Source organism: Pseudorca crassidens, chromosome 2 (assembly GCF_039906515.1).
Source record: "Pseudorca crassidens isolate mPseCra1 chromosome 2, mPseCra1.hap1, whole genome shotgun sequence".
Classification (NCBI taxonomy): Eukaryota; Metazoa; Chordata; class Mammalia; order Artiodactyla; family Delphinidae; genus Pseudorca; species Pseudorca crassidens.
This window is the reverse complement of record NC_090297.1, coordinates 98,490,284-98,514,767: the sequence shown is the minus strand read 5'-3', so window position 1 is coordinate 98,514,767 and position 24,484 is coordinate 98,490,284. Positions and strand designations below refer to the sequence as shown.

Genomic DNA, 24,484 nt, shown 5'->3' with positions numbered 1-24,484 from the left:
GACCATACATCGCTTAAAATATAATGAGAGGGAGGACTGTCAAGATGGTGGAGGAGTAAGATGTGGAGATCAACTTGCTCCCCACAAATACATCAAAAATACATCTACATGTGGAACAACCCCTATGGAACACCTACTGAACCCTGGCAGAAGGCCTCAGACTTCCCAAAAGTCAAGAAACTCCCCATGTACCTGGCTGTGTGGCTGACAAGGTCTTGGTGCTCTGGCCAGGTGTCAGGCCTGAGCCTCTGAGTGGGAGAGCCAAGTTCAGGGCACTGGACCACCAGAGACCTCCTGGCCCCATGTAATATCAATCAGCGAAGGCTCTCCCAGAGATCTCCATCTCAACGCTAAAACCCAGCTCCACTCGACGACCAGTAAGCTCCAGTGCTAGACACCCCATGCCAAACAAATAGCAAGACAGGAACACAACCCCACCCATTAGCAGAGAGGCTGCCTAAAGTCATACTAAGTCCACAGACACCCCAAAGCACACCACCAGATGTAGTCCTGCTCACCAGAAAGAAAAGATCCACCCTCATCCACCAGAACACAGGCACCAGTCCCCTCCATCAGGAAGCTTAGACAACACACTGAACCAACCTTACCCACTGGGGGGCAGACACCAAAAACAACGGCAAATATGAACCTGCAGCATGTGAAAAGGAGACCCCCAAAGGTAAGTTAATCAAAATGAGAAGACAGAGAAATATGCAGCGGATGAAGGAGCAAGGTAAAAACCCACCAGACCAAACAAATGAAGAGGAAATAGGCAGTCTCCCTGAAAAAGAATTCAGAGTAATGACAGTAAAGATGATCCAAAATCTTGGAAATAGAATGGAGAAAATATAAGAAACGTTTAACAAGAACCTAGAACTAAAGAGCAAACAAAGAATGATGCAAAACACAATAAATGAAATTAAAAATTCTCTAGGAGGAATCAATAGCAGAATAACTGAGGCAGAAGAACGGATAAGTGACCTGGAAGATAAAATAATGGAAAAAACTACCACAGAGCAGAATAAAAAAAAATAATGATAAGAATTAAGGACAGTCTCAGAGACCTCTGGGACAACATTAAATGCAAGAACATTTGAATTATAGGGGTCCCAGAAGAAGAAGAGAAAAAGAAAGGGACTGAGAAAATATTTGAAGAGATTATAGTTGAAAACTTCCCTAACATGGGAAAGGAAATAGTCAAGTCCAGGAAGCACAGAGTGTCCCATACAGGATAAATCCAAGGAGAAACACGCCAAGACACACACTATCAAAAAATAAATACGAAGTAAATATATTAAAAGGAGCAAGGGAAAAGCAAGAAATAACATACAAGGGAATCCCCATAAGGTTAACAGCTGATCTTTCAGCAGAAATTCTGCAAGCCAGAAGGGAGTGGCAGGACATATTTAAAGGGATGAAAGGGAAAAAACTACAACCAAGACTACTCTACCCAGCAAGGATCTCAATCAGATTCAACAGAGAAACTAAAACCTTTACAGACAAGCAAAAGCTAAGAGAATTCAGGACCACCAAACCAGCTTTACAACAAATGCTAAAGGAACTTCTCTACGCAGGAAACAGAAAAGAAGTAAAAGACCTACAATAACAAACCCAAAACAAGAAAATGGTAATGGGAACATACATAGCGATAACTACCTTAAATGTAAATGGATTAAATGCTCCAACCAGAAGACAAAGACTGGCTGAATGGATACAAAAACAAGACCCATATATATGCCATCTACAAGAGATCCACTTCAGACCTAGGGACACATACAGACTGAAAGTGAGAAGATGAAAAACATAATCCATGCAATGGAAATCAAAAGAAAGCTGGAGTAGCAATTCTCACATCAGACAAAATAGACTTTAAAATAAAGACTATTACAAGAGACAAAGAAGGACACTACATAATGATCAAGGGATCAATCCAAGAAGAAAATATAACAATTGTAAATAATTATGCACCCAACATAGGAAGTACCTCAACACATAAGGCAAATGCTAACAGCCATAAATGGGGAAATTGACAGTAACACAATCATAGCAGGGGACTTTAACACCCCACTTTCACCAATGGACAGATCATCCAAAATGAAAATAAATAAGGAAACACAACCTTTAAATGATACATTAAACAAGATGGACTTAATTGATATTTATAGGACATTCCATCCAAAACCAACAGAATACACTTTGTTCTCAAGTGCTCATGGAACATTCTACAAGATAGATCATATCTTGGGTCACAAATCAAGCCTTTGTAAATTTAAGAAAATTGAAATCATATCAAGTATCTTTTCCGACCACTATGTTATGAGACTAGATATCAATTACAGGAAAAAAATCTGTAAAAAATACAAACGCATGGAGGCTAAACAATACACTACTAAATAATCAAGAGACCACTGAAGAAATCAAAGAGGAAATAAAAAAACACCTAGAAATAAATGACAATGAAAACACGACTACCCAAAGCCAATGGGATACAGCAAAAGCAGTATTAAGACAGAAGTATATAGCAATACAATCCTACCTCAAGAAACAAGAAACACCTCAAATCAACAACCTAACCTTACACCTAAAGCAATTAGAGAAAGAAGAACAAAAAAACTCCAAAGTTAGCAGAAGGAAAGAAATCATAAAGATCAGATCAGAAATAAATGAAAAAGAAATGAAGGAAATGACAGCAAAGATCAATAAAACTAAAGACTGGTTCTTTGAGAAGATAAACAAAATAGATAAACCATTAGCCAGACTCATCTAGAAAAAAAGGGAGAAGATTCAAATCAACAGAAGTAGAAATGAAAAAGGAGAAGTAACAACTGACAGAGAAGAAATACAAGGATCATGAGAGATTACTACAAGCAGGTATATGCCAATAAAATGGACAACCTGGAAGAAATGGACAAATACTTAGAAAAGCACAACCTTCCAAGACTGAACCAGGAACAAATAGAAAATATAAACACACCAATCACAAGCACTGAAATTGAAACTGTGATTAAAAATCTTCCAACAAACAAAAGCCCAGGACCAGATGGCTTCACAGGCGAATTCTATCAAAGATTTAGAGAAGAGCTAACACCTATCCTCCTCAAACTCTTCCAAAATATAGCAGAGGGAGGAACACTCCCAAACTCATTCTATGAGGCCACCATTACCCTGATACCAAAACCAGACAAAGATGTCACAAAGAAAGAAAACTACAAGCCAATATCACTGATGAACATAGATGCAAAAATCCTCAACAAAGTACTAGCAAACACAATCCAGCAGCACATTAAAAGGATCATACACCATGATCAAGTGGGTTTTATCCCAGGAATGCAAGGATTCTTCAATATACGCAAATCAATCAATGTGATACACCATATTAAAAAATTGAAGGAGAAAAACCATATGATCATCTCAAAGGATGCAGAAAAAGCTTTAGACAAAATTCAACCTGCATTTATGATAAAAACTCTCCAGAAAGTAGGCACAGAGGGAACTTAACTCAACATAATAAAGGCCATGTATGACAAACCCACAGTCAACATCATTCTCAATGGTAAGAAACTGAAACCATTTCCACTAAGATCAGGAACAAGACAAGGTTGCCCACTCTCACCACTATTATTCAACATAGTTTTGGAAGTTTTAGCCACAGCAATCAGAGATTAAAAAGAAATATAAGGAATCCAAATTGGAAAGGAAGTAAAACTGTCACTGTTTGCAGATGACATGATACTATACATATAGAATCCTGAAGATGCCACTAGAAAACTACTAGAGCTAATCAATGAATTTGGTAAAGTAGCAGGATACAAGATTAATGCACAAATATCTCTTGCATTCGTATACACTAATGATGAAAAATCTGAAAGAGAAATTAAGGAAACACTCCCATTTACCACTGCAACAAAAAGAATAAAATATCTAGGAATATACCTACCTAGGTTTGTAGGAGACAAAAGACCTACATCCAGAAAACTGTAAGACACTGATGAAAGAAATTAAAGATGACACAAACAGATGGAGAGATATACCATGTTCTTGGATTGGAAGATTTAACATTGTGAAAATGACTATACTACCCAAAGCAATCTACAGATGCAGTGCAATCCCTATCAAACCACCAATGGCATTTTTCACAGAACTAGAACCAAAAATTTCACAATTTGTATGGAAACACAAAAGACCCCGAATAGCCAAAGCAATCTTGAGAACGAAAAATGGAGCTGGAGGAATCTGGCTCCTTGATTTCAGACTATACTACAAAGCTACAGTAATCAAGACAGTACGGTATTGGCACAAAAACAGAAATATAGATCAATGGAACAGGATAGAAAGCCCAGAGATAAACCCACGCACATATGGTCACCTTTTCTTTTTCTTTTTTTGGTCACCTTATCTTTGATAAAGGAGGCAAGAATATACAGTGGAGAAAAGACAGCCTCTTCAATAAATGGTGCTGGGAAAACTGGACAGCTATATGTAAAAGAATGAAATTAGAACACTCCATAACACCATACACAAAAATAAACTCAAAATGGATTAAAGACCTAAATGTAAGGCCAGACACTACAAATCTCTTAGAGGAAAACAAAGGCAGAACACTCTATGACATAAATCACAGCAAGATCCTATTTGACCTACCTCCTAGATAAATGGAAATAAAAACAAAAATAAACAAATGGGACCTAATGAAACTTAAAAGCTTTTGCACAGCAAAGGAAACCACAGCCAAGATGAAAAGACAACCCTCAGAATGGGAGAAAACATTTGCAAATGAAGCAACTGACAAAGGATTAATCTCCAAAATTTACAGCAGCTCTTGCAGCTCAATATCAAAAAAGCAAACAATCCGGGGCTTCCCTGGTGGCGCAGTGGTTGAGAGTCCGCCTGCTGATGCAGGGGACACGGGTTCGTGCCCTGGTCCGGGAGGATCCCACATGCCGCGGAGTGGCTGGGCCCGTGAGCCATGGCCGCTGGGCCTGCGCGTCCGGAGCCTGTGCTCCGCAACGGGAGAGGCCGCAGCAGTGAGAGGCCCGCGTGCCGCAAAAAAAAAAAAAAAAAAAAAAAAAAATCCAATCCAATCCACAAATGGGCAGAAGACCGAAACAGATATTTCTCCAAAGAAGATATACAGATTGCCAACAAACACATGAAAGGATGCTCAACATCACTATTCATTAGAGAAATGCAAGTCAAAACTACAATGAGGTATCACTTCACACTAGTCAGAAGGGCCACCATCCAAAAATCTATAAACAATAAATGCTGGAGAGGGTGTGGAGAAAAAGGAACCCTCTTGCACTGTTGGTGGGAATGTAAACTGATACAGCCACTATGGAGAACAGTATGGAGGTTCCTTAAAAAACTAAAAATAGAACTACCATACGACCCAGCAATCCCACTACTGGGCATATACCCTGAGAAAACCATAATTCAAAGAGTCATGTACCACAATGTTCACTGCAGCTCTATTTACAATAGCCAGGACATGGAAGCAACCTAAGTGTCCATCGAAAGATGAATGGATGGAGAAGATGTGGCGCATATATACAATGGAATATTACTCAGCCATAAAGAGAAATGAAACTGAGTTATCTGTAATGAGGTGGATGGACCTAGAGTTTGTCATACAGAGTGAAGTCAGAGAGAGAAAAACAAATACCATATGGTAACACATATATATGGAATCTAAAAAAAAAAGAAAAAGGTTCTGAAGAACCTAGGGGCAGGACAGGAATAAAGACACAGATGTGGACAATGGACTTGAGGACACAGAGAGGGGGAAGGGTATGCTGAGACGAAGTGAGAGAGTAGTACTGACATATATACACTACCAAATGTAAAACAGATAGCTACTGGGAAGCAGCTGCATAGCACAGGGAGATCAGCTAGGTGCTTTGTGACCACCTAGAGGGGTGGGGTAGGGAGGGTGTGAGGGTGATACAAGAGGGAGGGGACATGGGGACATATGTATACATATAGCTGATTCACTTTGTTATACAGCAGCAACTAACACAACAATGTAAAGCAATTATACTCCAGTAAAGATGTTAAAAAAATGACAGTTGTCACCTACTTCATACCATACACAAAAAGAAGGATGGATCACAGACCTAAAAATATATATGAATGGCCGAAAAGTACATGAAAAAGTGATCATTCATTAGTGATCAGGGAGATCACATGAAAAAGTGATCACTCATTAGTGATCAGGGAGATGTAAATTAAAACAACAATAAGATAGTACTATACGGCCATTAAAAAGGCTAAAATTTAAGACTGACAACATCAAATGTTATAAAGGATATGGAGTAACTAGAATGCTCACATTGCTGGTGGAAGTATAAACAGTAGAACTATTTTGGAAATTAATCTCGAAGTTTCTCATAAAGTTAGAAATGCCTACCTGCTATTCCACTTCTAAGTATTTGTCTAAGAGAAATGAAAACATATGTCCCCAAAAACTTTTACACAATTATCCAGAGTAGCTTTATTCATAATGGCCCCATACTGGAAACAATCAAATATCAATCACTAGAAGAACAGATAAGTAAAATGTGACGAATTCATGAAACGGAATACTATTCAGCAATAAAAAGGGACAAATTACTGATACCTACAATGACACTGATGAAACTGAAAATCATTATATCGAACAAAAAGTGCCAAACATAAAAGAATGTATTCTCTGTGACTCTGTTCTAATGGGCAAAACTAATCTATGGTGAAGAAAATCAGAACAGTGGTTACATCTGGATATAGGGGGGGACAAATGACCAGGGAGGGGCATAAGATCACTTTTTGGTGTGATGAGAATGTTTATGTCTTGATAGGAGTGTAGGTCAAATGGAGTGGCATTTGTCAAAACTTATTGAACTGAACACTTAAGATCTGTGCATTTCACTATATCTAAAATATATCTCTAGTTTTAAAACATAGGGGCTTCCCTGGTGGCGCAGTGGTTGCGAGTCCGCCTGCCGATGCAGGGACACAGGTTCGTGCCCCGGTCCGGGAAGATCCCACATGCCGCAGAACGGCTGGGCCCGTGAGCAATGGCCACTGAGCCTGCGCGTCCGGAGCCTGTGCTCCGCAACGGGAGAAGCCACAACAGTGAGAGGCCCGCGTACCGCAAAAAAAAACCCAAAACAAAACATAAATATATATAGTGAGAGTTAAAGGAAAATTGAGTTATATGTAACATATGCTTTATATATTGTGTTTCAGAAAGATGGAAAGTTCAAACCAAAGTAATTTTAATAGTAATAACAACAGGAGAAGCAGCAAGGGAGGTGCTCACACTCGAGTGCTCATTACCTACAGAGCAGTGTGCTCAGTGCTTTACATAGCTCATCTCATCCTAGCAGCATTCCTCTGCAGGTAGACAGCACTGTATCTCCATTTTACAGAAGAAACTGAACATTAACATGTGACTTTCCCAAGGTCAGAAAGCCAGTTAAGAAGTGGAGAAGAACAGTAAATGGTATACAGTAAGTACTGAATATGTTAACTGAATGAGTAATACACATAAACAGATATTCCCCAGGACTTCATAGCAATGAATTTCAATTTAGCAGGTCTCGATCAGTTGCTTAAAAATGAAATAGAACAGAATTGAAAACATTGTAGAGCACTGAATGCTGTGAGTACTATTTCAAGAAAATTTTCTTCTGGCATAAGAATATAGGTGTGTGTATATCTGTGTGTGTATGTGCACATGTTGGTGTGTCCCTTGGGTCACAATGCAAAGTCTATTTTTTACTATGTGTCCCTGCCAAAAACGTTTGAAAAACAGTAGAATAGAATGAAGAACATAAGAAGAATGACTCCTGAATCTATAATTTTAAACAGTTTAAGCTGTAATAAACATGTGAATTCTAATAGAAGTAATAAGGAATCAGGATTAGTATTTTAAACTAATGAATGTTATAAAAGTCTACAGACCAGGAGAAGTTTGGCCTAACATCAAATATACAAAATGTAAAAAAAAAAAAAAAAAAAAGTCTGTGTTACCAGGGTTAGACAATCAAAAATAGCACTGCAGAAGCCTGAGAAGATTTTCTGGATGTATGGTTGATTCACAGGGGCACATGCTTTGAATGCTTATATTGAATACTTAATGTGTGCTGGGTACTATATATGCTAAGTGATGTGGGTAATATTAGGGGGATATAGACTTGACTAAACTGCTGCTCTCAAGGAGCTTAAAATTTGCCAGGCAAGTTTAAGGCCTAAGAGCAGAAAAAAAAAAAACAAGCTGCTTCTGTGTATTTAAATGTATTCTAAACAATACCATTAATGTTTAGAGGAACACCAAGCACAATCTGTTTGATCAGAACTTTCTAAGACTCAGCCCTTACACTCATAAGGAATAGGAAGGAAAAGGCCAACCCTGGAAGTGGGTGGGTTCTGGCAGATAAATGGGACTATTAGCAATTTAATGAATCACAGGAAACACCATGAGGTTGAGGGGGCACAATCCAAAAACTGTCTCTGAAGTGTTACAGAAGGAGACCCAGACCGCAGACTGTAACTCTGTGATACTTTAAGTGACTGTGAACTTGAAAATCATCTTTATTAGAGATGTGCTCTGGCTCTTTTACTCACTATATATTAACAGACAGTGTAGAAACTAACTTCAGTGTTAAAATAGTAAAAAAGAGCTTACTAAATAAGATGAGAAAGGGTGTCTTCCTCTAGTTAGGGGATTCTGAGGAGGGAGGATCTGAAGCTGTATAATTGTGGGATATAGGTCTTAACTCTAAAAATTTGTTTGAAGCAAGATTCTTAAATTACAAACACAGACTGATACTACAAGGAAGCATGGCAAGAAACAAGCTGCTTAAATGTAAGGCCTTGGGAAAAGGGTTCTTACTTGGCTGAGAAGTAAAAGTGTTCACAATTAAAAGTGTACCAAGTAAACAGGAATAAGAAGCTTGTGGGGGAGAAGAGGATCAAGGGGAGTGTAGAGACAGGAAAGAATGATAAAAGGGGACCAGTGTGGTTTAAGAACCACAACGCAGTGAGAACATCAGGACAGGCAAACGGAAGCAAGGACAATGCTAATTATATATCCTAACAAGCTCCATGTCACAAGTCAGAGGATAGGAAGATGGCAATTTCTATTGTCACTGCACAGGGAGGTAGCTAGCTATTCAGTTTCAACCAGCAGTCATACAGGTGGCTTGGGACTCCAGTCAAGGAAGGATCCCTTTTCTTTAGAGAATAGAATGGGGAGAGGGGTAAAAAAGCCAAGACTGAAAAGTAAAAGGTGGGCTGTAAGTGCATTGTAGGTTGTTTAATGATAATTTAAAATGTGAACTGGTAATGTTCATCACTACAGTAAAGCACTGAATATATGGTGAAACTGAGCATGTGAAAGTTGATCACTGCTACTGTTAATTCCAAGTTATTCCAACCCAAGAATGCCTTCATCTTCATGATAAAAGTCCACTGAAGGGGATCAGAATATGCCTGGATCAGAAGAACAGGAGATCTTTGTTTGGAGATATATGAGCTCTCCTCCTTTTTTATTTTAAAAAGGGGTGATACCATTAGGAAACTTTAAATGTCACCAAAGAGAAGAATGGGATAACCTAGACCCTTTCCCCATTTTAATCCCATAAGGAACAGGAAAACTGGCTCTATTCTAAACCTCTAAGACTTTGTTTTAGCACACTTTTCCTTTAATGATTTCTAGGTCTGCTGTGTAGATGATAGTCATTCGTCCCACTGATGAAAGGTACTGTCAGGAAGGGAAGGACAAGAGACTGAAAGGAAGATTTTAAAGAGAAAAGAACTCAGAGCTATCAATTTGGAAAGCAGAGAAATGGGGGATAATGAAGATTTTGTGAAAGCCAAAAACAAAAACAAAAACAAAAACACTGGAGAAGCGGGGGATAAAGAAATATATTCTGAAAGATAGAGAAAGGACGTGTAATGTAGACAGATGCCCACAGGGGTCCTTAGCTGAAAAGTGTGGGGAACAATATTTTTTGTAAATATATCTAGATAGATGAAGAAAGATAAGCAACACTGTACTCTTAAAAAGTACTAACTATTTTCTCTGATGCTCTCAAAACTCTACTTACTAACCTCTTAGGGAATGCAGATTTCAATTTGATAGGAAAGGACACTGAGGTAAAATGTCACTTGATTTTTTTGTTTTTTAGTTGAATACAGATACATAGTGAAAAAAGGTGCATATCCTAATTATTTGTTATCCATTACTAAAAATATGGAAACAAACACAAAGCAATAATTTCCTGTCTGAAGAACAAATTGTTCTTTCTTAGTACAGGGGTGAGATATAAATAATGTCACTGAGTGGGAATTATCAGCAATAGTAAAATTATGAAACTTATCAACCGAAAAAAAATGCACAATGTGAGAGCTATGAGTTAAGTTTTATTTGGGGCAAACTGAGGACTATAGCCTGGGAGACAGTCTCTCAGACAGCTCTGAAGAAATGCTCCGAAGAGGTAAGTGGGAAGGTCATATATACAGTTTGGTGAAGGAGAATATGTGCAATCAAGCACACATTTTGGCAGAAGGTTGCTGCTAGTCACAGAGGAGCAGATGTCTCCGTTACTGATTTCAGTGCTTTTCTAGATATGAAAAGATGCGAGAAATTGGGCTTGTAAAATTTTCTCCTGAAAATATCTACCTGAAGCCCTGTTCTGCCAGTTTCTTGCAGGGCACAGAGTGCCTCATTCCTGAGCTCTGCCCTGAACTCCTTTCAGGGTGTGTTGAAGGTCAGCAACTGCAGTGGCTAGTGACTTCATTCTTGTAGAACCAGATGGCAAGTGACAAGTTTTAGTTGGCAAACTATATTACTATAGTTAAGCCTCTCTTCTCAAAAATACGAATTAATAAATGGAAACCTATTTTTTTGGCCTTTGTTCTTGCATTTATTTTATTTTTTTTAAACATCTTTACTGGAGTATAATTGCTTTACAATAGTGTGTTAGTTTCTGCTTTATAACAAAGTAAATCAGTTATACATATACATATATCCCCATATCTCCTCCCTCTTGCGTCTCCCTCCCACCCTCCCTATCCCACCCCTCTAGGTAGTCACAAAGCACCAAGCTGATCTCCCTGTGCTATGCAGCTGCTTCCCATTAGCTATTTTACATTTGGTAGTGTATATATGTCAACACCATTCTCTCACTTCGTCCTAGCTTGCCCTTCCCCCTCCCCATGTCCTCAAGTCCATTCTCTACGTCTGTGTCTTTATTCCTGTCCTACCCCTAGGTTCTTCAGAAACTTTTTTTTTTCTTTAGATTCCATATATATGTGTCAGCATACGGTATTTGTTTTTCTCTTTCTGACTTACTTCACTCTGTATGACAGACTCTAGGTCCATCCACCTCACTACAAATAACTCAATTTCGTTTCTTTTTATGGCTGAGTAATAGTCCATTGTATATATGTGCCACATCTTCTTTATCCATTCATCTTTCGATGGACACTTAGGCTGCTTCCATGTCCTGGCTATTGTAAACAGTGCTGCAATGAACATTGTGGTACATGTCTCTTTTTGAATTATGGTTTTCTCACAGTATAATGGCAACCTATTTTTTGAGGCTTGAATACATTCAAGTTAAACTTAAAGGGCCTTAACTTACTCTCTCGGATGACAAATATTTCTGAATTACTTACCACGTTCTAGATATCTGGGGTGCAATGCAGCAAGATAAACAAAGTACCTGCCCCTCATGAAGCTTATACTTACTGAAAAAAAGAAATATGAAATATAAAGAAATGAGAGATGAAAATATATAATCTGTGAAGCATATCAGCACAGTAGACAAATTATTACTAATCTAGTACAAAGAAAAAGATAAAACACGTTAAGTATGATTCAACTGTACAAAAATTTATTAGGTATGCTTATATGAGAAGTTCTATATATGAAGTTTCAAATCAGTAAGAAGAGACTTCTGAATTAAATAATAACACTATCTCTTACTCATTTCTACCAATGAATTCAGTCTTTTGTTGAACAGACAACATGTTAGGTATTGAATTCAATTAAAAAATTTTTTTGGAACTTATGTGTATCTTAGCACTCATTGGGTGAAGTTGATTTTTGAGGCAGAAAATACTTTTTGTTGTTGTTTTTTAAATAAATTTATTTATTTTTGGCCGCATTGGGTCTTTGTTGCTGTGTGCGGGCTTTCTCTAGTTGCGTCAAGCGCGGGCTACTCTTCGTTGTGGTGTGCGGGCTTCTCATTGCGGTGGCTTCTCTTGTTGTGGAGCATGGCTAGGCACGTGGGCTTCAGTAGTTGTGGCGCGTGGGCTCAGCAGTTTTGGCTCGTAAGCTCTAGAGTGTAGGCTCAGTAGTTGTGGCGCATGGACTTAGTTGCTCCGCAGCATGTGGGATCTTCCCGGACCAAGGCTCGAACCCCAGTCCCCAACATGGGCAGGCGGATTCTTAACCACTGAGCCACCAGGGAAGCCCCTTGTTGTTAAATGATGAAATATTATGAACTACATACATGAAACTGAAGACAAGAAAAGTATTTTGAAGGGCTGTAGGTCTCTTGCTATGATATTAGAATTTCCTAAAATTTTAATCATGTGGCTTCTCATACATATGTTGTCAGCTTTACTTAATTTGAGTCCATGACCTGTGAAAGAATCTACTCTGGAAGAATAACTTTTAGGTATCCTGCACAAAGGCAGAATTTGAAAATTAGGCAGAAATTTAGTCTGCTTTTTTGGGGAGAAAATCAGGGATATAGAGGTAGCAAGCTCGTGCTTTCCCTAGGCATGCTATACTTGTCTCTACTCCCTTAACTATATATTCGAATTAACACAGACTTCTGTGAGAAGTATAAACTATCTAGAAGATCGGTAAAAAGTAAATGTTGTTCTTAACTCCTTGCCATCCCATTGCTCACACTATATTTCTTACAAATATAATTTTTATTTTAATTTCATCATTAGTGAATGACTATTTTCTCATAAAATTTTAATTCCATAGATAAAGCTGAAGTCCTTCCTAAACATAACCCAATCTCTCTTTCTTTTCCAAAGGTTCTTAGTATGATGGGCATCCTTCCAGACCTTTTCCAAGCACAGATGTGTGTGTAGGGGTGTGTGTGTGTGTGTAATTACAGAGGTATTATTTTAAAACTGTTTTGCAACTTGTTTTCACTTATTGTGTCTTAGAGAATTTTCTAAGTCAGTAAGTACATAGCTTATTTTCCTCCTTTAAAAAGAAGCAATTACATAATATTCCATATTAAGGATGTACCAGTTACACACCTATACTTTACTGATGGATATTTTAGGCTGTTCGTAGTTTTCAAATACTGTATTATACAATACTGCAATGAGCATCCTTGTGCAGATACAAGAATGGTTTGGTGGAACAGATTTACTGCTGCGCTGTTCTAAGGAAATAATTTCCTATATAATAAAATTCTCAGTTTGATTCTATAAATGCTCCTCTTCCATAAAGATTTTCAGTGAACACACAAGATGGTTTCCTCCTATTCTTTCAAGTTAATCTGACAACTAGCTGAACTGAAATACTAAACGATGGACCACAGGCTTTAACTTTAGAAGCAGCTCTTTGTCTTTGTTTCTTTTCTCTTTATGGGGGCAACTAGAAATAACCTCTGATTAATCCCAAATCACAAGGCTAACACATGGAAGGAAGACACAATAAGAGGAAGTCAAAATAACAGGAATAAGCTGTTTCCCTTTTTTATTTGTTTTAGTTTCAGGCTGAAAAATGCAATGAAGTTCCCCACTGCTGTACTCTTTTCTGAAGCTTTCCCCAACTGCCAGAGAACTGTATATTCTCTAAATAGGTAGCATTTTTACAATCTGAATTCCCCCTTTCTTTCCTCAAAGACATAAGAAAAACAGCCCACAGGAAGATGCCAGTTAAATGATAAATGTGCTTATTTTTCTGGCACCTTTACTCTTAAACCCCCTAAATGCCACAATTTGTAATGTAAATGATGACGTGATAAAAAGCTATGTCTTATTTTTTCATTTACTATTATCTTAGAGAATAGCAAATAGCTGATCAGACAATTACTGAGTTCACTGTTTTATGAGGCCCAATGTTTTTCTGAATGCAACAAAGATACTTAATTACTTAAGAATGTAGTCTTCTTTTTTTACAGATACCCAATTTATAAACATCCCATACGTATGACCAGCCTTTCCTGCTTCTTTTGGCTCTTTTGTGCCAGAGTACCCTACCACCAAACCTGGTACCTTCCTTTCACTAATTTCATTCCCTTCCCAGGGCAGATCATTTTGGGGGTTCCTACCATTCTCAAGGGAACCAAGTCAAGGGGAAGGAAGGAAGAGGCTTTGTGAGATGTATTTCTGGCTTCACCAGTTACAACTTAATACTGTTTCTTTTTTCTTTTACTGTGCACACTGTTCTGTGCCTTATTCTTTAACTTACTATACGTTGGAGAATGTTATAAGATCTAGCTCTCATAAAGATCTTCTCTTTAAGGTTTGCATAGGATTCTACTGTACAATATACCATAATTTACTGACCAGAACCCTAATACGTAAGTTGTTTTCAGCATTTTGCTGCTATGACAATGTTGCAATAAATATCCTTACACTTACACTTTATTGTATAGGTCTAAGTACATCTATAGCAAAAATTTCTAGATATGGATCATGAAACTAGGTTAATCGGGGTCACAGTCAGCATTTAAAGAAAAATAAAGTACAAAAGAAAACAGTGTAGTATAGCATGGTATAGTGTAAATATTATACAGAGTATAAAAAAACATACAGTGTACGTTTTAGTGAAATTTTTGTTTTAGTTAATATATGTATGTGGGTGTGTTTGTGTGTCCTGGATTGTGGCAAAATGGTGAAATGTACTTAATAAAATGTTTGGAGGATGTGGGGAAGGCGCCCCTGCTAACCCGACAGTCGAGTCGCGGAACTGCCTGGGTCTGCCTCTCCGTTCAACCAGCCATTATGTCCTCTCCATGACCTCCTCCAGCTGGATTTTAGCTTGGACAAACCACTCTCCCTGACCCACTGTTGGTCCACCACTGGAAAGAATAATTACCGTGTGGCTGACAGAGTATTGGTGCTCCGGCCAGGTGTCAGGCCTGTGCCTCTGAGGTGGGAGAGCTGAGTTCAGGACACTGATCCACCAGAGACCTCCTAGCTCCACGTAATATCAAATGGTGAAAGCTCTCCCAGAGATCTCCATCTCAATGCTAAGACCCATCTCCACTCAACAACAAGCAAGCTCCAGTGCTGGACATTTATGCCAAACAACTAGCAAGACAGGAACACAACCCCATCCATTAGCAGAAGGCTGCCTAATATCATAAGGTCACAGACACCCCAAAGCACACCACTGGACGTGGTCCTGCACACCAGAAAGACAAGATCCAGCCTCATCCACCAGAACACAGGCACTAGTCCCCTCCACCAGGAAGCTTAGACAACACACTGAACCAACCTTACCCACTGGGGGCAGACACCAAAAACAATGGGAACTACGAACCTGCAGCCTGCGAAAAGGAGACCCCAAACACAGTAAGTTAAGCAAAATGAGAAGACAGAGAAACACACAGCAGTTGAAGGAGCAAGGTAAAAACCCACCAGACCAAACAAATGAAAAGGAAAGAGGCAGTCTACCTGAAAAAGAATTCAGAGTAATGATAGTAAAGATGATCCAAAATCCAGGAAATAGAATGGAGAAAATACGTGAAACATTTAACAAGGACCTAGAAGAACTAAAGAGCAAACCATCAATGATGAACAACCCAATAAATGAAATTTAAAATTCTCTAGAAGGAATCAATAGCAGAATAACTGAGGCAGAAGAATGAATAAGTGACCAGGAAGATAAAATAGTTGAAATAACTACTGCAGAGCAGAATAAAGAAAAAAGAATGATAAGAATTGAGGACAGTCTCAGAGACCTCTGGAACAACATTAAACGCACCAGCATTCAAATTATAGGGGTCCTAGAAGAAGAAGAGAAAAAGAAGGGGACTGAGAAAATATTTGAAGAGATTATAGTTGAAAACTTCCCTAATATGGGAAAGGAAATAGTCAATCAAGTCCAGGAAGTGCAGAGTCCCATACAGGATAAATCCAAGCAGAAACATGCCAAAACACATATCAATCAAACTACCAAAAATTACATACAAAGAAAAAATATTAAAAGCAGCAAGGGAAAAGCAACAAATAACATACAAGGGAATCCCCATAAGATTAACAGCTGATCTTTCAGCAGAAACTCTGAAAGCCAGAAGGGAGTGGCAGGACATATTTAAAGGGATGAAAGGGAAAAACCTATAACCAAGACTACTCTACCCACAAGGATCTCATTTAGATTTGACAGAGAAATTAAAACCTTTACAGACAAGCAAAAGCTAAGAGAATTCAGCACCACCAAACCAGCTTTACAACAAATGCTAAAGGAACTTCTCTAAGCAGGAAACAGAAGAGAAGGAAAAGACCTACAATAACAACCCAAAACAATTAAGAAAATGGGAATAGGAACATACATATCGATAATTACCTTAAATGTAAATGGATTAAATGCTCCCACCAAAAGACACAGACTGGCTGAATGGATACAAAAACAAGACCCATATATATACTGCCTACAAGAGACCTATTTCAGACCTAGGGGCACATACAGACTGAAAGTGAGGGGATGGAAAAAGATATTCCATGCAAATGGAAATCAAAACAAAGCTGGAATAGCAATTCTCATATCAGACAAAATAGACTTTAAAATAAAGACTATTACAAGAGACAAAGAAGGACACTACATAATGATCAAGGGATCAATCCAAGGAGAAGATATAACAATTGTAAATATTTATGCACCCAACATAGGAGCACCTGAATACATAAGGCAAATACTAACAGTCATAAAAGGGGAAATTGACAGTAACACAATCATAGGAGGGGACTTTAACACCCCACTTTCACCAATGGACAGATCATCCAAAATGAAAATAAATAAGGAAACACAAGCTTTAAATGATACATTAAACAAGATGGACTTAATTGATATTTATAGGACATTCCATCCAAAACCAACAGAATACACTTTGTTCTCAAGTGATCATGGAACATTCTACAGGATAGATCATATCTTGGGTCACAAATCATGCGTTGGTAAATTTAAGAAAATTGAAATCATATCAAGTATTTTTCTGACCACAACGCTATGAGACTAGATATCAATTACAGGAAAAAAACTGTAAAAAATACAAACACATGGATGCTAAACAATACACTACTTAATAACCAAGAGATCACTGAAGAAATCAAAGAGGAAATCAAAAAATACCTAGAAACAAATGACAATGAAAACACGACTACCCAAAACCTATGGGATACAGCAAAAGCAGTTCTAAGACAGAAGTTTATAGCAATACAATCCTACCTCAAGAAACAAGAAACACCTCAAATCAACAACCTAAGCTTACACCTAAAGCAATTAGAGAAAGAAGAACAAAAAAACCCCAAAATTAGCAGAAGGAAAGAAATCATAAAGATCAGATCAGAAATAAATGAAAAAGAAATGAAGGAAACGATAGAAAGATCAATTAAACTAAAAGCTGGTTCTTTGAGAAGATAAACAACATTGATAAACCATTAGCCAGACTCATCAAGGAAAAAAGGGAGAAGACTCAAATCAACAGAAGTAGAAATGAAAAAGAAGTAAAAACTGACACTGCAGAAATACAAAAATCATGGGAGATTACTATAAGCAGCTATATGCCAATAAAATGGACAACCTGGAAGAAATGGACAAATTCTAAGAAAAGCACAACCTTCCAAGACTGAACCAGGAAAAAAATAGAAAATATAAACAGACCAATAACAAGCACTGAAATTGAGACTGTGATTAAAAATCTTCCAACAAACAAAAGCCCAGGACCAGATGGCGTCACAGGTGAATTCTATCAAAGATTTAGAGAAGAGCTAACACCCATCCTTTTCAAACTCTTCCAAAATATAGCAGAGGGAGGAACACTCCCAATCTCATTCTACGAGGCCACCATCACCCCGATACCAAAACCAGACAAATATGTCACAAAGAAAGAAAACTACAGGTCAATATCACTGATGAACACAGATGCAAAAATCCTCAACAAAATACTAGCAAACAGAATCCAGTAGCACATTAAAACAATCATACACCATGATCAAGTGCGGTTTACCCCAGGAATGCAAGGATTCTTTAATATACGCTAATCAATCAATGTGATAAAGCATATTAACAAACTGTAGGAGAAAAACCATATGATCATCTCAATAGACGAAGAAAAACCTTTTGAGAAAATTCAACACCCATTTATGATAAAAACCCTCCAGTAAATAGGCATAGAGGGAAGTTACCTCAACATAATGAAGACCATATATGACAAACCCACAGCCAGCATTGTTCGCAATGGTGGAAAACTGAAAACATTTCCTCTAAATTCAGGAATAAGACAAGGGTGTAAACTCTCACCACTGTTATTCAACGTAGTTTTGGAAGTTTTAGCCACAGCTATCAAAGAAAAAGAAATAAAAGCGATCCAAATCGAAACAGAAGTAAAGCTGTCACTGTTTGCAGATCACATGATACTATACAAAGAGAATCCTAAAGATGGTAACAGAAGAGTACTAGAGCTAATCGATACAAAATTAATGCACAGAAATCTCTTGCATTCCTATACACTAATGATGAAAAATTTGAAAGAGAAATTAAGGAAACACTCCCATTTACCACTGCAACAAAAAGAATAAAATACGTAGGAATAAACCTACCTAAGGAGACAAAAAACCTGTGTGCAGAAACTATAAGACACAGATGAAAGAAATTAAAGATGATACAAACAGATGGAGACATGTACCATGTTCTTGGATTGGAAGAATCAACACTGTGAAAATGACTATACTACCCAAAGCAATCTACAGATTCAATGCAACCCCTAGGCATTTTTCATAGAACTAGAACAAAAAATTTCACAATTTGTATGGAAACACAAAAGGCCCCAAATAGCCACAGCAATCTTCAGAAAGAAAAACGGAGCTGGAGGAATCTGACTCCCTGACTTCAGACTATATTACAAAGCTACAGTAATCAAGACAGTATGGTACTGGCACAAAAACAGAAATATAGATCAATGGAACAGGATAGAAAGCCCAGAGATAAACCCACACACATATGGTCACCTTATATTTGATAAAGGAGGCAAGAATATATAATGGAGAAAAGACAGCCTCTTCAATAAGTGGTGCTGGGAAAACTGGACAGCTACATGTAAAAGAATGAAATTAGAACACTCCCTAATACCACACACAAAAATAAGCTCAAAATGAATTAAAGACCTAAGTGCAAGGCCAGACACTATAAAACTCTTAGAGGAAAATATAAGCAGAACACTCTATGACATAAATCACAGCAAGATCCTTTTTGACCCATCTCCTAGAGAAATGGAAATAAAAACAAAAATAAACAAATGGGACCTAATGAAACTTCAAAGCTTTTGCACGGCAAAGGAAACCATAGCCAAGATGAAAAGACAACCCTCAGAATGGGAGAAAATATTTGCAAATGAAGCAACTGACAAAGGATTAATCTCCAAAATTTACAAGCAGCTCATGCAGATCAATATTGAAAAAAAACAAACAACCCAATCCAAAAATGGGCAGAAGACCCAAATAGACATTTCTCCAAAGATATACAGATTGCCGACAAACACATGAAAGGATGCTCAACATCACTAATCATTAAAGAAATGCAAATCAAAACTACAATGAGGTATCACCTCACACCAGTCAGAATGGCCATCACCCAAAAATCTACAAACAATAAATGCTGGAGAGGGTGTGGAGAAAAGGGAACCCTCTTGCACTGTTGGTGGGAATGTAAACTGATACAGCCACTATGGAGAACAGTATGGAGGTTCCTTAGAAAACTAAACATAGAACTACCATATGACCCAGCCATCCCACTACTGGGCATATACCCTGAGAAAACCATAACTCAAAAAGAGTCATGTACCACAATGTTCACTGCAACTCTATTTACAATAGCCAGGACATGGAAGCAACCTAAGTGTCCACTGAAAGATGAATGGATAGAGAAGATGTGGCACATATATACAATGGAATATTACTCAGCCATAAAAAGAAACGAAATTGAGTTATTTGTAGTGAGGTGGATGGACCTAGGGACTGTCATACAGAGTGAAGTAAGTCAGAAAGAGGAAAACAAATACCATATGCTACAACATATATATGGAACATTAAAAAAAAAAGGTTCTGAAGAACCTAGGGGCAGGACAGGAATAAAGATGCAGACATAGACAATGGACTTGAGGACACGGGGAGGGGGAAGGGTAAGCTGGGACAAAGTGAAAAATTGCCATGGACTTATATATACTACCAAGTGTAAGACAGCTACTGGGAAGCAGCCGCATAGCACAGGGAGATCAGCTCAGTGCTTTGTGACCACCTAGAGGGGTGGGATAGGGAGGGTGGGAGGGAGAGGCAAGAGAGAGGAGATATGGGGGTATATGTATAGCTGATTCACTTTGTTATAAAGCAGAAACTAACATACCATTGTAAAGCAATTATAGTCCAATAAAGATGTTAAAAAAAATGTTTGAAAGACTCCAATAAAGAAGTTAAAAAAAAAAAGTTTGAAAGACAGCTCTTTAGACTCTGGTATGATATCTTTATTGCAGCCTTCTTTTTTGTCCCCCTAAACTCTGTGATCTTTTTATTGGATAACTTGGTAACTTAGGTTTTTCAGACAGAGGCAATTCAGTCATTTAGACTGGGTTGGAAAACAATAATATTAACAATATCAGGAACAACAAAAAAGGAAGAATTCAACTATGGTTCTATATAGCTCTAATATCTTTTCCTAACGAAGTAAATAATATATGGTTAAGTTACCTTCTTAGAGTGAGTTTTACTAAACAGATATTGAGCAAGAAGTAGTTGTATAAGATTACTGCTATTTAAAAACATGTTTCTGATTTTAAATTATTTATATATAATACAGAAGTTTTAATGAAAAAAATTAAAATATAATATGATTCCACACCCAGGGACAACCACATTCAAACTACAAATGTCAATCTATTTGCTTAAGTCATATATATATATATATACACACACACACACACACACACACACACACATATATACACACACACAAATGTTATATAATTATATATATATGATAATAAATATATGTTATTCTTTATAATTGAGGTTAAAGTATATATTTATTTTTAAAAAACTTGTTCTGACAATAATTGATTGATTACTGAAGTATAGTTGATTTACAATGTTTCAGGTGCAGCAAAGTAATTCAGTATATATATAAACTTTTTCAGATTCTTTTCCATTATAGGTTATTACAAGATACCAAATATAGTTCCCTGTGCTATACAGTAGGTCCTTGTTTTTTTCTATTTTATATATAATAGTGTGTATATGTTAATCCCAAATTCTCAATTTTTTCCTCCCTTTTTCTTTCCCCTTTGCTAACCATAAATTTGTTTCCTATGTCTGCAAGTCAATTTCTGTTTTGTAAATAAGTTCATCTGTATCATTTTTTAGATTCCACATATAAGTGATATCATATATCTGTCTTTCCCTGTCTGACTTACTTCACTTAGTATGACAATCTCTAGGTCCATCCAGGTTGCTGTAAATGGCATTATTTCGTTCTTTTTCATGGCTGAGTATACATCTAGTGGAGATATATATATATATACACATATATATATCTCACATCTTCTTTATCCATTCATCTGCTGATGGACATTTGGGTTGTTTCCATGTCTTGGCTATTGGGAATAGTGCTGCTGTGAACATAGGGGTGCATGTACCTTGTTTTTTTGGCTTCGTTGGGTCTTTGTTGCTTTGCACGGGCTTTCTCTAGTTGTGGCGAGTGGGGGCTACTTTTCGTTGCAGCGTGTAGGCTTCACATTGCAGTGGCTTCTCTTGTTGTGGAGCAAGGGCTCTAGGTGCATGGGCTTCAGTAGTTGTGGCACGTGGGCTCAGTAGCGTGGGCTCAGTAGTCATGGCGCACGGGCTTAGTTGCTCCACAGCATGTGGGATCTTCCCGGACCAGGGATCGAACCCATGTCCCCTGCACTGCGCCACAATGAAAATCCCTCATGTATCATTTTGAATTACAATTTTGTCTGGATATATGCCCAGAACTGGGATTACTGGATCATATGGTAACTCAATTTTTAGTTGAGAAACCTCTATATGGTTCTCCACAGTGGCTGCACCAATTTACATTCCTACCAACAGTGTAGGGGGGTTCCCTTTTATCCACACCTTTTCCAGCAATTATAATTTGTAGACTTCTTCACGGTGGCCATTCTGACCAGTGTCGGGTGGTACTTCATTGTAGTTTTGATTTGCATTTCTCTAATAATTAGCGATGTTGAGCATCTTTTCACATGGCTATTGGTCATCTGCATGTCTTCTTTGGAGAAATGTCTATTTAGGTCTTCTGCCAAGTTTTTGATTGGGTTTTTTTTTTTTTATATTGAGCTGTATAAGCTGTTTGTATATTTTGGATATTAAGCCCTTGTTGGTTGCATTGTTTGCAAATATTTTCTCCCATTCCATAGACTGTCTTTTCATTTTGTTTATGGTTTCCTTTGCTGTGTAAAAGGTTTTAAGTTAAACTAGGTCACACTTGTTTACTTTTCCTTTGTTTCCATTACTCTAGGAGACCTATCCAAAAAAATATTGCTGCAATTTATGTCAAAGAGTGTTCTGCCTATGTTTTCCTCTAATAGTTTTAGAGTATCGGTCTTACATTTAGGTCTTTAATCCATTCTGAGTTCATTTTTGTGTACGGTGATAGAGGATGTTCTAATTTCATTCTTTTACATGTAGCTGTCCAGTTTTTCCAGGACCATTTATTGAAGAGACTGTCTTTTCTCCACTGTATATTCTTGCCTCCTTTGTTGTAGAGTAACTGACCATAAGTGCATGGGTTTATTTCTGGGCTTTCTATCCCATTCCACTGATCTATGTGTCTGTTTTTATGCCAGTACCACACCGTTTTGACTGCTGTAGCTTTACAATATAGTCTGAAGTCAGGGAGTGTGATTCCTCCAGCCCTGTTCTTCTTTCTCAAGATTGTTTTGGCTATTTGGGGTCTTTTGTGTTTCCATAAAAATCAAAAAAAATTTTGTTTCAGTTCTGTGAAAAATGCCATTGGTAATTTGATAGTGATTGTATTGAATCTGTAGATTGCCTTGGGTAGTGTGGTCATCTTAACAAGGCAGATTCTTCCAATCCAAGAACATAATATATCCTTCCAACTGTTTGTGTGGTCTTCAATATCTTTTATCAGTGTCTTATAGTTTTCAGAATACAGGTCTTCTGCCTCTTTAGGTAGGTTTATTTCCTAGGTATTTTATTCTATTCGATTCTAAAGGATATATTTAATGTTATGATCTGCTTCATAAATTTAGCATTACATTGTAGGAACACTACATGTCATTAGAAGTTCCTCATATATATATATATATATATATATATACACATACATTTTAATAAATTTATTTATTTATTTTTGGCTGCATTGGGTCTTCGTTGCTGTGTGCTGGCTTTTCTCTGGTTGCAGCGAGCAGGGGCTACTCTTTGTTGCGGTGCATGGGCTTCTCATTGCTGTGGCTTCTCTTGTTGCGGAGCACGGGCTCTAGGCATGCAGGCTTCAGCAGTTGCAGCACACAGGCTCAGTAGTTGTGGCTCGCAGGCTCTTCAGCGCAGGCTCAGTAGTTGTGGTGCACGGGCTTAGCTGCTCGCGGCATGTGGGATCTTCCCAGACTAGGGCTCGAATCCATGTCCCCTGCATTGGCAGGCGGATTCTTAACCACTGTACCACCAGGGAAGCCCTGCATCATATTTTTAAATAGCCACATAATAGTCCACCATGTGGCTGTACCACCCAATTCATATAGCCATTAACCAAGAGTTTACTTTTTATAAAGAATTTACTGGAGCTAGATCAATATAACTATGTTATCATGGGATGTTTGGTGGGTAATCTGAAGTAACTTACAGAAAATGTTTTTTTCTAAATATACTTTCACATAAAACCATATAGACTGCAGCAACTCTCCTCAATAAATAGGTGTCCTGAGATTAATAAATTCAATAAAAGAAACCAATGTTGAATTCTTTTTATTCAAAAGCACAAAACAGAAATAACAGTATTTCTACCTATTCTTCAATAACTGGCTCTGGAGCTGCATTGAGATATAGGGGATGTCAGTAATAAATACCGCCTCCTTTAAAATAAATTTTCTTCCTGTGGTCCAAATTAACACTGAGAAAAATAATGTTTTCTGGGAAATAATAAAGGAATAGTACATTTTGATGTCTATTTCCTGACTATTGATGTGATATACTAAAACACAATTTAAATGATTTAACTTAAAAAGATAATAGTTAAGCTTGTTTCAAATAG

The 24,484-nt window shown here is 37.6% G+C and overlaps 1 protein-coding gene across 2 annotated transcripts in view; it reads right to left on the bottom strand.

The window, feature by feature from the left end:
* The window catches only part of CTTNBP2NL (CTTNBP2 N-terminal like), a 66,574-nt gene that overhangs the window by 17,486 nt on the left and 24,604 nt on the right, over window positions 1-24,484 (bottom strand). The window lies entirely within an intron of this gene.